This window comes from Chrysochloris asiatica, unplaced genomic scaffold (genome assembly GCF_000296735.1).
Source record: "Chrysochloris asiatica unplaced genomic scaffold, ChrAsi1.0 scaffold00513, whole genome shotgun sequence".
NCBI lineage: Eukaryota > Metazoa > Chordata > Mammalia > Afrosoricida > Chrysochloridae > Chrysochloris > Chrysochloris asiatica.
Genome location: NW_006409031.1, coordinates 281,288 through 291,881, shown reverse-complemented (window position 1 = coordinate 291,881; position 10,594 = coordinate 281,288). Strand labels below are relative to the sequence as shown.

General features: G+C 37.0%; 1 pseudogene; it reads right to left on the bottom strand.

Annotated features, from left to right (window-relative positions):
- Nucleotides 1–4,117: 4,117 nt before the first annotated feature.
- LOC102815708 lies at nucleotides 4,118–5,055 on the bottom strand (annotated as a pseudogene).
- Between the last annotated feature and the right edge of the window lie 5,539 nt (nucleotides 5,056–10,594).

Genomic DNA, 10,594 nt, shown 5'->3' with positions numbered 1-10,594 from the left:
CTGGTAGTTTCTAACTGCTGACCTTGAGGTTTGTAGCCCAATTAGCAACCACTACGCTACCAGAGCTCCTTCTTAATGTGAGAGGCTGAGTCAATCCGATCTGTCATTGAGCTGTAGTTTGGCTTTTTGCCTCTTTAGTTTGATTAACCTTACCACTAACTCCAACTGTTTTGAGAGAATAATCAGGATTTCTTTACAACAGGCTTGGGATCTAGTAAAATCTTTGTGCTTTTTTGCTAAGCTGCTAGCTTTCCAAACAATGAGGTATTTCTCTTTGCAGAACAACCCAATTGTATATTTTAGGGTCACTGAGACATTTTCTTTGTAATAGCCTCATGCCCCAAACTTTGTTTGCCTCAGGTGTAATCTCTCTGTCCTACAATCAAACCTTTTGGAGGGCATAGCTGCTGACATTGTTAAGACCTAGGAATGCCTCAGGAAAGATGTTTTCTTTATTTTTGGTCTGTTCTATATTCTTACCTTTCTAGCAAGCAAATACACATTTTCTAAAATCAGCACCTCGGCTTGAAAAACAATGTTTTCTAGTACTTTAGCCTTAGGTAATGGATGAACACTCACTCCAAATGTCTATGATGGATGGCTATCTTACCATTAAAGTCCCTTGGCAGTGTAAATGGTTAGTACTCAGCAGCTAGCTGAAAAGTTGGAGGTTGGAGTCCACCAAGAGGTGCCTTGGAAGAAAGGCTTGGGGATTTGAGTACTTTTGAATAATCAGGAAGAATAGAACATGGTTCTACTCAGATACACATGAGGTCACCATGAGTTGATGCAACAGCTACTACTTTTTACTGGTATCTTACCTCTTCTTGAAACGTTGAATATTTTCAGCCTATGTTATTTTTGAGGGTAAAAGATAATTAAATGAATTGAAATACTATGAAAGTAGCATAAGGGTCCTCAAAAAGCTCATGGAAAAATTCCATTATCTTTTAATTCCCTTTTCCTCAAACTTGTTGAAGCTCCCTCGATTTCTTTTTTCTTAAACACAATTTCTTCACTGTGTTAGTTTATTATCTCTAGTAATGAACAAACATGTCCATGTTCATCCCTTCTTCCATATATGTAACTTACAGGACTATATTATTTTTGTTGTATTTCCTTTTCACCTATCATTCTTTTCAGGCTGAAGACTAGTTTACATCCCCACCAATGTGTGGTCCTTCACAACTTCATTTGAAGCTTGATATATGCAATCAGGACTATATGTTCCACAGGTGTGTCTGCACCATGATTTTTTTCACAAGCATTATGTTTTATGGTTTGCACTCAATTTTCTTTAGTGATGCATCCATTCAACTTACCATTGCTTAGTGAAATGTTTCTCATGTTCGCTGTCTTCAGATGTATGTAAACAGTATTTTATTCTATTTTCTATCTAATTAATAGAGAATATCTCTAGAAATATTGCTAACTCCTATATCTAGCAACTTGCTCATAATTGAGAACTCAGGTTCCATCATAGAAGAATTTTCCCTTAAATTGTTCCATTTTACACTTTAAACTTGTTCTCACCACCTTTTCTTTGGGCCATAGATCCATCTCTTCTAAAATATGGACCCTGTTACTTTTTTTAAAAGATTTATTGTAAATTGAATAAAGGTTTACAGGGCAGATCATCAGTTTTACCTTCAACAATGAAACTATGTTTCATTACAATGTTATAATCCCCTCCAGATACCATCAGTTAACAGTATTTCTCTCTATTCATTTTAGCTCTTTTTTTTTTTTTTTAACACTCAGGCATATATAAAAATTTATACCACCAAAGGGCACATTCTGTAAATCAGCCTCCTGATGCCAGCTCTCAGTCCCTCTCTTTCCATGAATCTAGAGTCCTCAGCTGCTTCCTCTCTCCATGTCCCTATCTCTGCCTCCATCTCTGGTGTTGCTGCTTCTCTGGATAGGGTCCCACATTCTGCTTGTGCTCTTCTCCCTTGGTGGTCCTATGGATCCTCTGTTTCTGGACTGTAAGATTAACTACTCCCCCATTTTTGTTACAAAACTTCTACCTTTAAAATTGTGGCAGTCGCAATTAGTCATGATAACAATTACTCACTATTGAATCATAAGAATCTTATCCCTATCTCTTCTTACCAGAACCATTAGACAAGATGAAAACTATTCAGTGGGAACTCTATCTTGCCCCACACACTCTTAAACTAAACTCCCTCTTGAAACCTTATAAGCCAGTCACTTTGAGCCTTTATCACCCCCTCATTTTAGGTATTTGCCTGTCCCTATATACTCTGTATAAGGAGCTCTGGTAGCGTAGTGGTTACGAATTGGGCTGCGAACCTTAAGGTCAGCAGTTCGAAACTACCAGCCGCTCCGCGGGAGAAAGATGAGGCTTTCTACTCCCGTAAAGATTTACACCCTCGGAAACCCTGTACAGGGTCGCTATGGGTCGGAACCGACTCGATGGCACTTAACAACAACAACATATACTCTGTATACAGATAGCATAGCATTGATACTTGATGTGAAGACTCCTTCCCTTTCTGTTGGTACTGTTACTTTTTTTTTTTTTTTTAAAGGTTGAGCATGTATCACTGTCCCATTTAGCCCATGCAAACCTGTCTCAATGTTCCCCTATCTACCTTGTTCTTCCACCTCCGCCCCTTTCTTGTGTATTGCCCACACCCATACCTGAACTATGATGTGTCTGCCCTGGTTACTATTTTTGAGAGTCTTTTGCAAACCAATTGTCCTGTAGGCCACCTATGAGCATTATCTTCTTTTAAATCTTATCAGGGATCTGTAAAGAATTCTTTGATTGCACATTCAAGCATCTAAGTAGAAGTTATCTGTTCACTTCCATGACTAGAGGAAAAAGGAGAAAATTGTTTTAGTAGATGAATGTATCACAATTATTTTGAACTTAGTTTTTTCTCAATTGTTGATTTTGTTCTTTAGAATTTAGAATCTATAAAAATCAATTCCCTTACAAAAGATGCAATATTTGCCTATGTAAGACTACCTTTACAAGTAACTATAATTTGCAGTAAAGAAAATATAGGAAGCACTTGAATACAGTTTTAGGTGATTTGTTTGGTATTGCTCTATCTGCTGATATTCACAGTCTTCTCAGTCTTGTTTATGAATACTAACCCTGTTTCATGCAAACCATGATTGGAATAAAACTTTTGCCTATCACTGCATTTCTTTCACTGCTGATTAAAATCCCCTAGCAGAGGCTACACCTCATGAATCTATTTAAGCCTGTTAGGTATACCAGTTAGAATATCTTATGTAAAGCTTAAAGAAAGAACGAGTTCAAGTGAATTCCGGTATTTTTCTCTTTATAGATGGATTCCAGACAAAAATATAAGACACTATATAACATGCACTTTGTGACTTTTTAGAAATTAAAGAACCTAGAAATATTGTATTCACTATATGCATACTAAACAGTTTTTAAAACCATAGTTCCAGATTTTGCTGCTGAAGAAATATAATTATTATGACATAACTGTTGTTTCAAAACCCCAATTCTTAATGAGTTATTAATGCTGATAGAGTCCTGGTGTGGCACTGTGGGATAAAGCACTGGACCACAAGGTGAATTTGAAGCACAAGGTCGGCGGTTCAAATTCACCAGTCACTCCTTGAAACACTATTCAGGGTTCCATGAGTCAAAAGCAACAGGATGACACTTAACAACAATGCTGATTACTTGAAGTCCTGGTAAACATCTCTCATGAGTGTGCTCCAAAGCATGATTTTATGATGGTTTGCAGAATATGAAATGTTATGTTTGCAGACCACTTTGTGTACTTCCAATTGTTTCTCTTAATAAAGTAGAAAAACTACAATTTTATAGTCCTTTGGTTTTATTTTCTGGATAAAACAGCATAGGCATAAATGTTTTAAATGGTCCTCTTAACAATATCCTTTAAAATAACCTATCAAATGGCTTATTTCATGTCTCTTGATTTTTGATATTCATAAATGTCAATATCTACTTTGATTTACTGGTTGAAAATTGCAGAACAGAGTAAGTAGCGCTTGTGACTATTTCCCAATCCCTCAGAATTATAATCATCACAGAAAGATTTTATCCTTTCATCATAAGTTTCAGGAAACCAGTGGTGTTCATTCACTGTGTGCAGTGGTGTTCATTCACTGTGTCATACAGAGTTAATCCTTGCAAATTGGCTTCCACTTGTAAAGAAATTTTCTGAAAATCTTGACTGTAAGTCAGGAAAAAGCCAAAGAAGGAAAATGATATGGACCATTCTGCTGCAATAGTGATCATGTGAAACACATAACCTTTGTCCTCAGGGTTTCAATGGAGTTTCTGTACTATAATGGTGCTAAAATAGCCACTGTACAAAAGCAATGAACAAGTTAGCATGCTAAATTCACTTACTGTACACCAGATAGCAAGCAGTAGTCCAATCCAGAATATTTGTTTGCCATGAATTCTTGGCTACATTTGGTAGGAAAGGATAATCTGAACAACATATATAAATGAGCCCAGACCAAAGATGGATATGTTGTTGTTGTTAAGTGCCATCAAGTCGATTCTAACCCATAGCGACCCTGTATAGGGTTTTCAAGGGTCAGCTGGTGAGCTTGAACCACTGACGTTACAGTTCAAATGACTTTGCAGTCTGATGCATTAGCCCACAGCACCATACCAGGAATCCTAAAAGATGAATATAGCTCCAATAAAATGTGCAACAAAGGGTTGTTTTCTGGAAGTTTACCACTAAAGAAAGTCCTAAACAACTCAGTAATCCAACTATAAGTTCAGCTTTATTTTATCTGATGATACAATTCTGCAGGATTCAAAGCATGAACTTGCTTATAACAAACATAAATAGCAGCAATGCATAAAACTGTGAAGACATTTAAAACTGTCTCAAACAAGCATCTTTCTGGAGCTATTATACCAATGTCACTAATATAAGGCAAAGCAGGGTCAACATGATGGAGCGTTATTGCAGTAGTATATGAAAAGATGAAAGCAGTGGCAATCCAAATTATAAGGGCTGATGAGAAGAAACTGAGACCTTGCTGAAACCACCACATCTCAAAACAGGTCTTTGTTATTTGCGAGTTTGGTTTTCTTTTCCTCACTAAATTTTAAGTTCTATGAGAACAGGAACTGTTTTGTTCACCATTATATTTTCAGCACCTGTTGATGAGTTTACACTCTTCGGATCTACCCAAACTTGCAACTTTTGTAGGTACTTGTGTGGTTGGCCCACCCAGTGTTAGCTGCAGACTCCAGAACTGGTCTTTTGTCTTTATTCTGCCTTTCTAATGTCCATTTTTTTCTACATGTATGATGCTGTTAATGTCATCCAAAAACTCTTCTCGTCTTCAGTCATTATTGTTAAATGTATTAAATCTGTTCTGGTGATGACTCTAAATTTAGGTGAGATATACTCAAGGTCATATTTTGGCTCTCATTGAATTGTTTCAATTTTCTTCAGCTTCAGTCTGAACTTGCATATGAGCAAGTTGGCCACTGGCCTTGTTTTGACTGATGCTATTGAGCTTTGCCACTATCTCGTCGCACAGTTAATTTTATTCCTGTGTATTCCTGTTGGTGAGGTCCAGGGGTATAATCACTTTTCACTTTGTTAAAAAATGGTATGTGCAATGAATAAGTCTTTGGTCTTGCAAATTTCTATCATACGGTCTCCAGCATCATTTCTATCACCAACACCATATGTTCTAACTCTGATCTTTTGTCTTTGTTTCCAACGTTCACATTGCAATCAATGGTAAGTATAAATGCATCTTGATTACGTTTGATATAATTCTTCAATTTTGTCATCACTGGGTTTAGTGGTTGGTACATAATTTGAATAATATTGGTATTAATTTGGTCTTCTTTAGGTGTATGGGTATTATCCTATCACAGACAGCATTGTACTTCATAATAAATATTGATTTTTTTTTTTTAATGATGAATACGACACCATTACTTTTCTATTTGTCTTTATGGGCATAGTAAACCATATGATTACCTGATTCAAATGGCCAATACCAGTCAATTTCAGTTCACTAATGCCTAGGACATCAATCTTGACACACTAAATTTCATTTTTGACAAGTTTCAATTTTCCTACATCCATATTTCATACATCCCAATTTCTAATTATTAATGAATGTTCACAGCTATTTCTTTTCATTTTGAGTTATGCCCATAAGAAAATGAAGGTCCTGGAAGCTTAACTCCATTCACATCATAAAAGTCAACTCTACTTTGAAGAGGCAACTCTTCCCCAGTGTATTTTAGTGCCTTCCAAAATAAAGGGCTTGTCATCTGGCACTATATTTTCACTACTCAGCTACTGTTCATAAGTTTTTCAGATGTAGGCCTACCTACCTGTTATCATAATTTAACCTAAAATCTCCTCTAAAACAAATATTTTATGAGACCAATATTGTAAAAAGTCAATGAAATGTTTTCAATCTGAAAGAAATATTCTTTAATGGTTACCAGGGTGAGAAGGAAAGGGGAGTGATTCACTGTCAAGAGGGTAAAGAAGTGTTAATTTGAGTGAAAAGGACAGCAATATACAATAAGAAGTGAGTTGGCAGAAGGATGATGGAGGATGACATGGATAGGAGTGCAAATATTAATGGGAACATTGGTAAATACTATCCTGAAACTATAACAGTGATCTTTGGGTAGGTGCACAGGCTCAAGGGGTGTTGGGGAAACATAGGAGTTGCCTTAGAGTTTGAAATCTAAAACCTGAAGTCAGTTCTCTGATTCAATCTTTGATCCTTAACATCAAATGCCAATTTGAGTACCTGACAAAAATATGACCAATTTTGACATGCCCCTTAATGTGAGAATTCTAGGAGTGTGGGAGAGGATACTTTGCACTCAGGAAAGGTAAAACTTCACAGGTTCTCTAGAAAAATATCTAAGGAACTCAGTCCATGCAGTTCCTTGTTCTTGAAATAAGATTTTAGATGAAGGGCAGTTATTCACTATCTTACTTCCTTTTGTCCTAGCCTATTGGACCTGGTGCTGTAGGATAAGCACTAAACCCCAGTTTGAGATGCAAGGTCTTCAGGTCAAACCCATCAGTTGTTCCTCAGAAATCCTATACAGTATCGCTATGAGTCGGAACTGTATGGTCAAGTGCTTATCCTACAGCACCACGTCAGGACTTTGGTCAAGTGGTTCATGTTTAATACCCCTGTCTCACTTATCCCAAATAATATCTCCTTTTCACTACTACAACTTTGTGGTAATTTTCCCCTAAGACAAGTTTTGGTTCAGTTGGGACAAAATAATCTGAAGTAACTGACCCAATCATTCCAAAGGAGACCTACACTGTGAAGCTGAAGCTAGTAAGCAAGGATCTTATTTCTCTGGGCCCCATGTATTCACACTCTACATCCCTTCTACACCAATTGGATGAGTGCTCTCAGACAAAGAACTTTGCTTATTTTCTTTGCTCTCTGTTTTTCATGTTTTCTTAAAGTTTTGTTGGGAATATTTTTTTTGAAAAACTGGTTGTTTTGATTAAGAAGACTACTTTAGAATTTGGCTCAATTGTTTGGTTAAACAGTGACAGTGATTCTGTGAATTGCAGATTTGACTCTAGATTTGGAAATTTGAAAGAGGCAATTCTATTTTCAAAGAATTGTAAAATATTGGACTCCAAATAACAGTAAAAAGCATTAGCATGGTCAGCAGCCCAAGAATATCAAAGTCTTCCATATCAGGAAAAGGTTGTGATGAGACAGGCCATAGCTTTTGGCTGCCTGCCACCTGCAAGCAAACTCTTGCTCAATGAAGGTACATATTAATTCAAGCAAAACAGTGTCCAAACCCCCAACACTCACCATTGGTGTGTTTTCTGTGACCCAGAGAAAAATCTGGAAAATAGTATTCTGTTTTGAAACTATTTTCCTTCTAAGAATGGGAAATAGCCAGGAGAAAGTAAAATTCACATTCTGCTACTTGAAATGCCTCCTGGATCTAATTCAGTAAAATATTTTGAGTAATAGCAAGATTTGACCAAACAAAAGGAACCTCTCCTGTGGCCTCTATGGGGAACTTTCGAATTAGCTAAAATGGTTTTTCTTAAAGTGTAAATTTTGAGTGCATGGATTATGGCCAGCTATGGACAACTTTGCATATAATGCATATTCTGGAACAATTGGGAACCTGTATACAGACCAAGGGAAAGTTGTTCAAACAGAACAAGGGGACACAGAATGATTTAAAATAGAGAATATTGTGCACCAAAGTTGTATCCTTTCACATTATTTATTCAATCTGTATGCTGAGCAAGTAATCTGAGAAGATAGGTTATATTAAAAGAATGTAGCATCAGGATTGAAGGAAAACTCATTAACAATTGACAATATGCAGATAATACAACCTTGATTGCTGAAAGCTAAGAGGACTTTAATACTTACTGATAAAGATCAAAGACCACAGCCTTAATGGGTTGCACCTCAATGTAAAGAAAACAAAAATCCTCACCACTGAACCAGTAAATAACATCCATATAAAGAGAGAAAAGATTGAAGTTGTCAAATACTTCATTTTGTTTGGATCCACCATTAATATTCATGATAGCAGTAGTCAAGAACTCAAACAACATATTGGATTAGGCAAATCTAGTGCACAAGACTTCTTTAAAGTGTTGAAGAGCAAAGAAGTCAAGGTGCACCTGACCCAAGCCATGGTATTTCTTTATTATTATTATTATTATTTTAATGATGATATTTATTTATTTTAGAACAATTGAACACCAGCATAAACAAAATGCTATTAAGGATTTTTTTTCTGCCACCTTTCTATAATATTAGTCCACATATTTTCTCCTGCTTAGGTTATTTTTTATTTATTAATTAAATTTTTATTGTGAATTGAGTGAAAGTTTACAGGGCAGATCATCAGTTTTACATTCAAAAAATCATATACTTTGTTTCATTACAATGATTATAATCCCCTCCATGTACCATCAGTTAACAGTATTTCTCTCTATTCATTTTAGCTCTCAAAACAACAACAACAACAAAAATTCAGACATATATGAAAATTTAAACCACCAATGGGTACATCCTGCAAGTGTACCTCCTGGCCGCCAGCTCTTAGTCCCTCTCGTTCCATGAATTTGGAGTCCTCAGCTTCTCCCTCTTTCCATGTCCTCATCTCTGCCTCCATCTCTGGTGTCCCTGCTTCTCTGGATAGGGTTCCACATTCCGCTTGTGTTCTTCTTCCTTGATAGTCCTAGGGTCCTCTGTTTCTAGACTGTAAGATTAACTACTCCCCCGTTTTTGTTACAAAACTTCTACCCTTACAATTGTGACAGTCACAATTAGTCATGATAACAATTGCTCACTATTGAATCATAAGAATCTTATCTCCATTTCTTTTCATCAGACCCATCTAGACAACATGAAAGCTATTCAGTGGGGACTCTATCTTCCCCTACATACTCTTAAAGAAAACTCCCTTTTGAGACCCTGTAAGCCAGTCACTTTGAGTCTTTATCACCCCCTCATTTTAGGTAGCTAATGTCTAAGTTGCCCGTCCCTATCTACCCTGGATGCAAAGGGGATAGCTTTGATACTTGATGCTCAAGCCATGGTATTTTCAGTGCTTCATGGTGGTTGCGAATCGGGCTGCGAACCTTAAGGTCAGCGGTTCGAAACTACCAGCCGCTCCGCGGGAGAAAGATGAGGCTTTCTACTCCCGTAAGGATTTACACCCTCAGAAACCCTGTACAGGGTCGCTATGGGTCGGAACCGACTCGACGGCACTTAACAACAACAACAATATGCATGTGAAAGTTGGACAATGAATAAAGAAGACCATAGAAGAATTGATGCATGTAAGTTATGGTGTTGGAGAAAATATTAAAAATACCATGAACTACTAGAAGAACAAATAAATCTGTGTTGGAAAAAGTACAGCCAGAATAATCATTAGATGACAGGATGGTGAGACATCATCTCTCAAACTTCACACATTAAAGTCCCTGGAGAAGAACATCATGCTAGGAAAAGTGGTGGGTTAGCGAAAAAGAAGAGCCCCAGTGTGGCGGATTGGCATCAGTGGCAGCAGAAATGGGCTCAAACTTAACTACTGTGAGGATGGTGCATGACCAATCAGTGTTTTGTTTTGTTGTGCATAAGGTCACGATGAATCAGCTCCAACTCGATGGCACCTAACAACAACAGAATTGTGAATTTAAAGTTAGAGGACACATGGTAAGGCAAGAGCAGTGGGGAGAGCTTTTCATTTGGTATTTATGTCCTTAAAGAAACAAGTGAAATGTTCTTGCTGCAGCTCAAGAGAACATTGCTAAGTAATATGAAAAGATTTCAGCATTGCAGAGGGTCAAGTGGGATTGTTAAACAAGACTCCTTAGTATATTAGAAAGGGCAGAGAAAACTCAGAGAAAAATAAGGAGGACAAAAACCTGATTCTTTATATCCTGAGTGGGCCTCAGTTTCTCTAACAACCGAACTGACTTTTCATTCAAGTGATTTGATTGAGTCTGAGCATCTGTCTCCTTGGATGCCTTTGATAGTTAGACAGCCTATACTGACTGGGGTTCCATTAGAAGTGACAATAAAT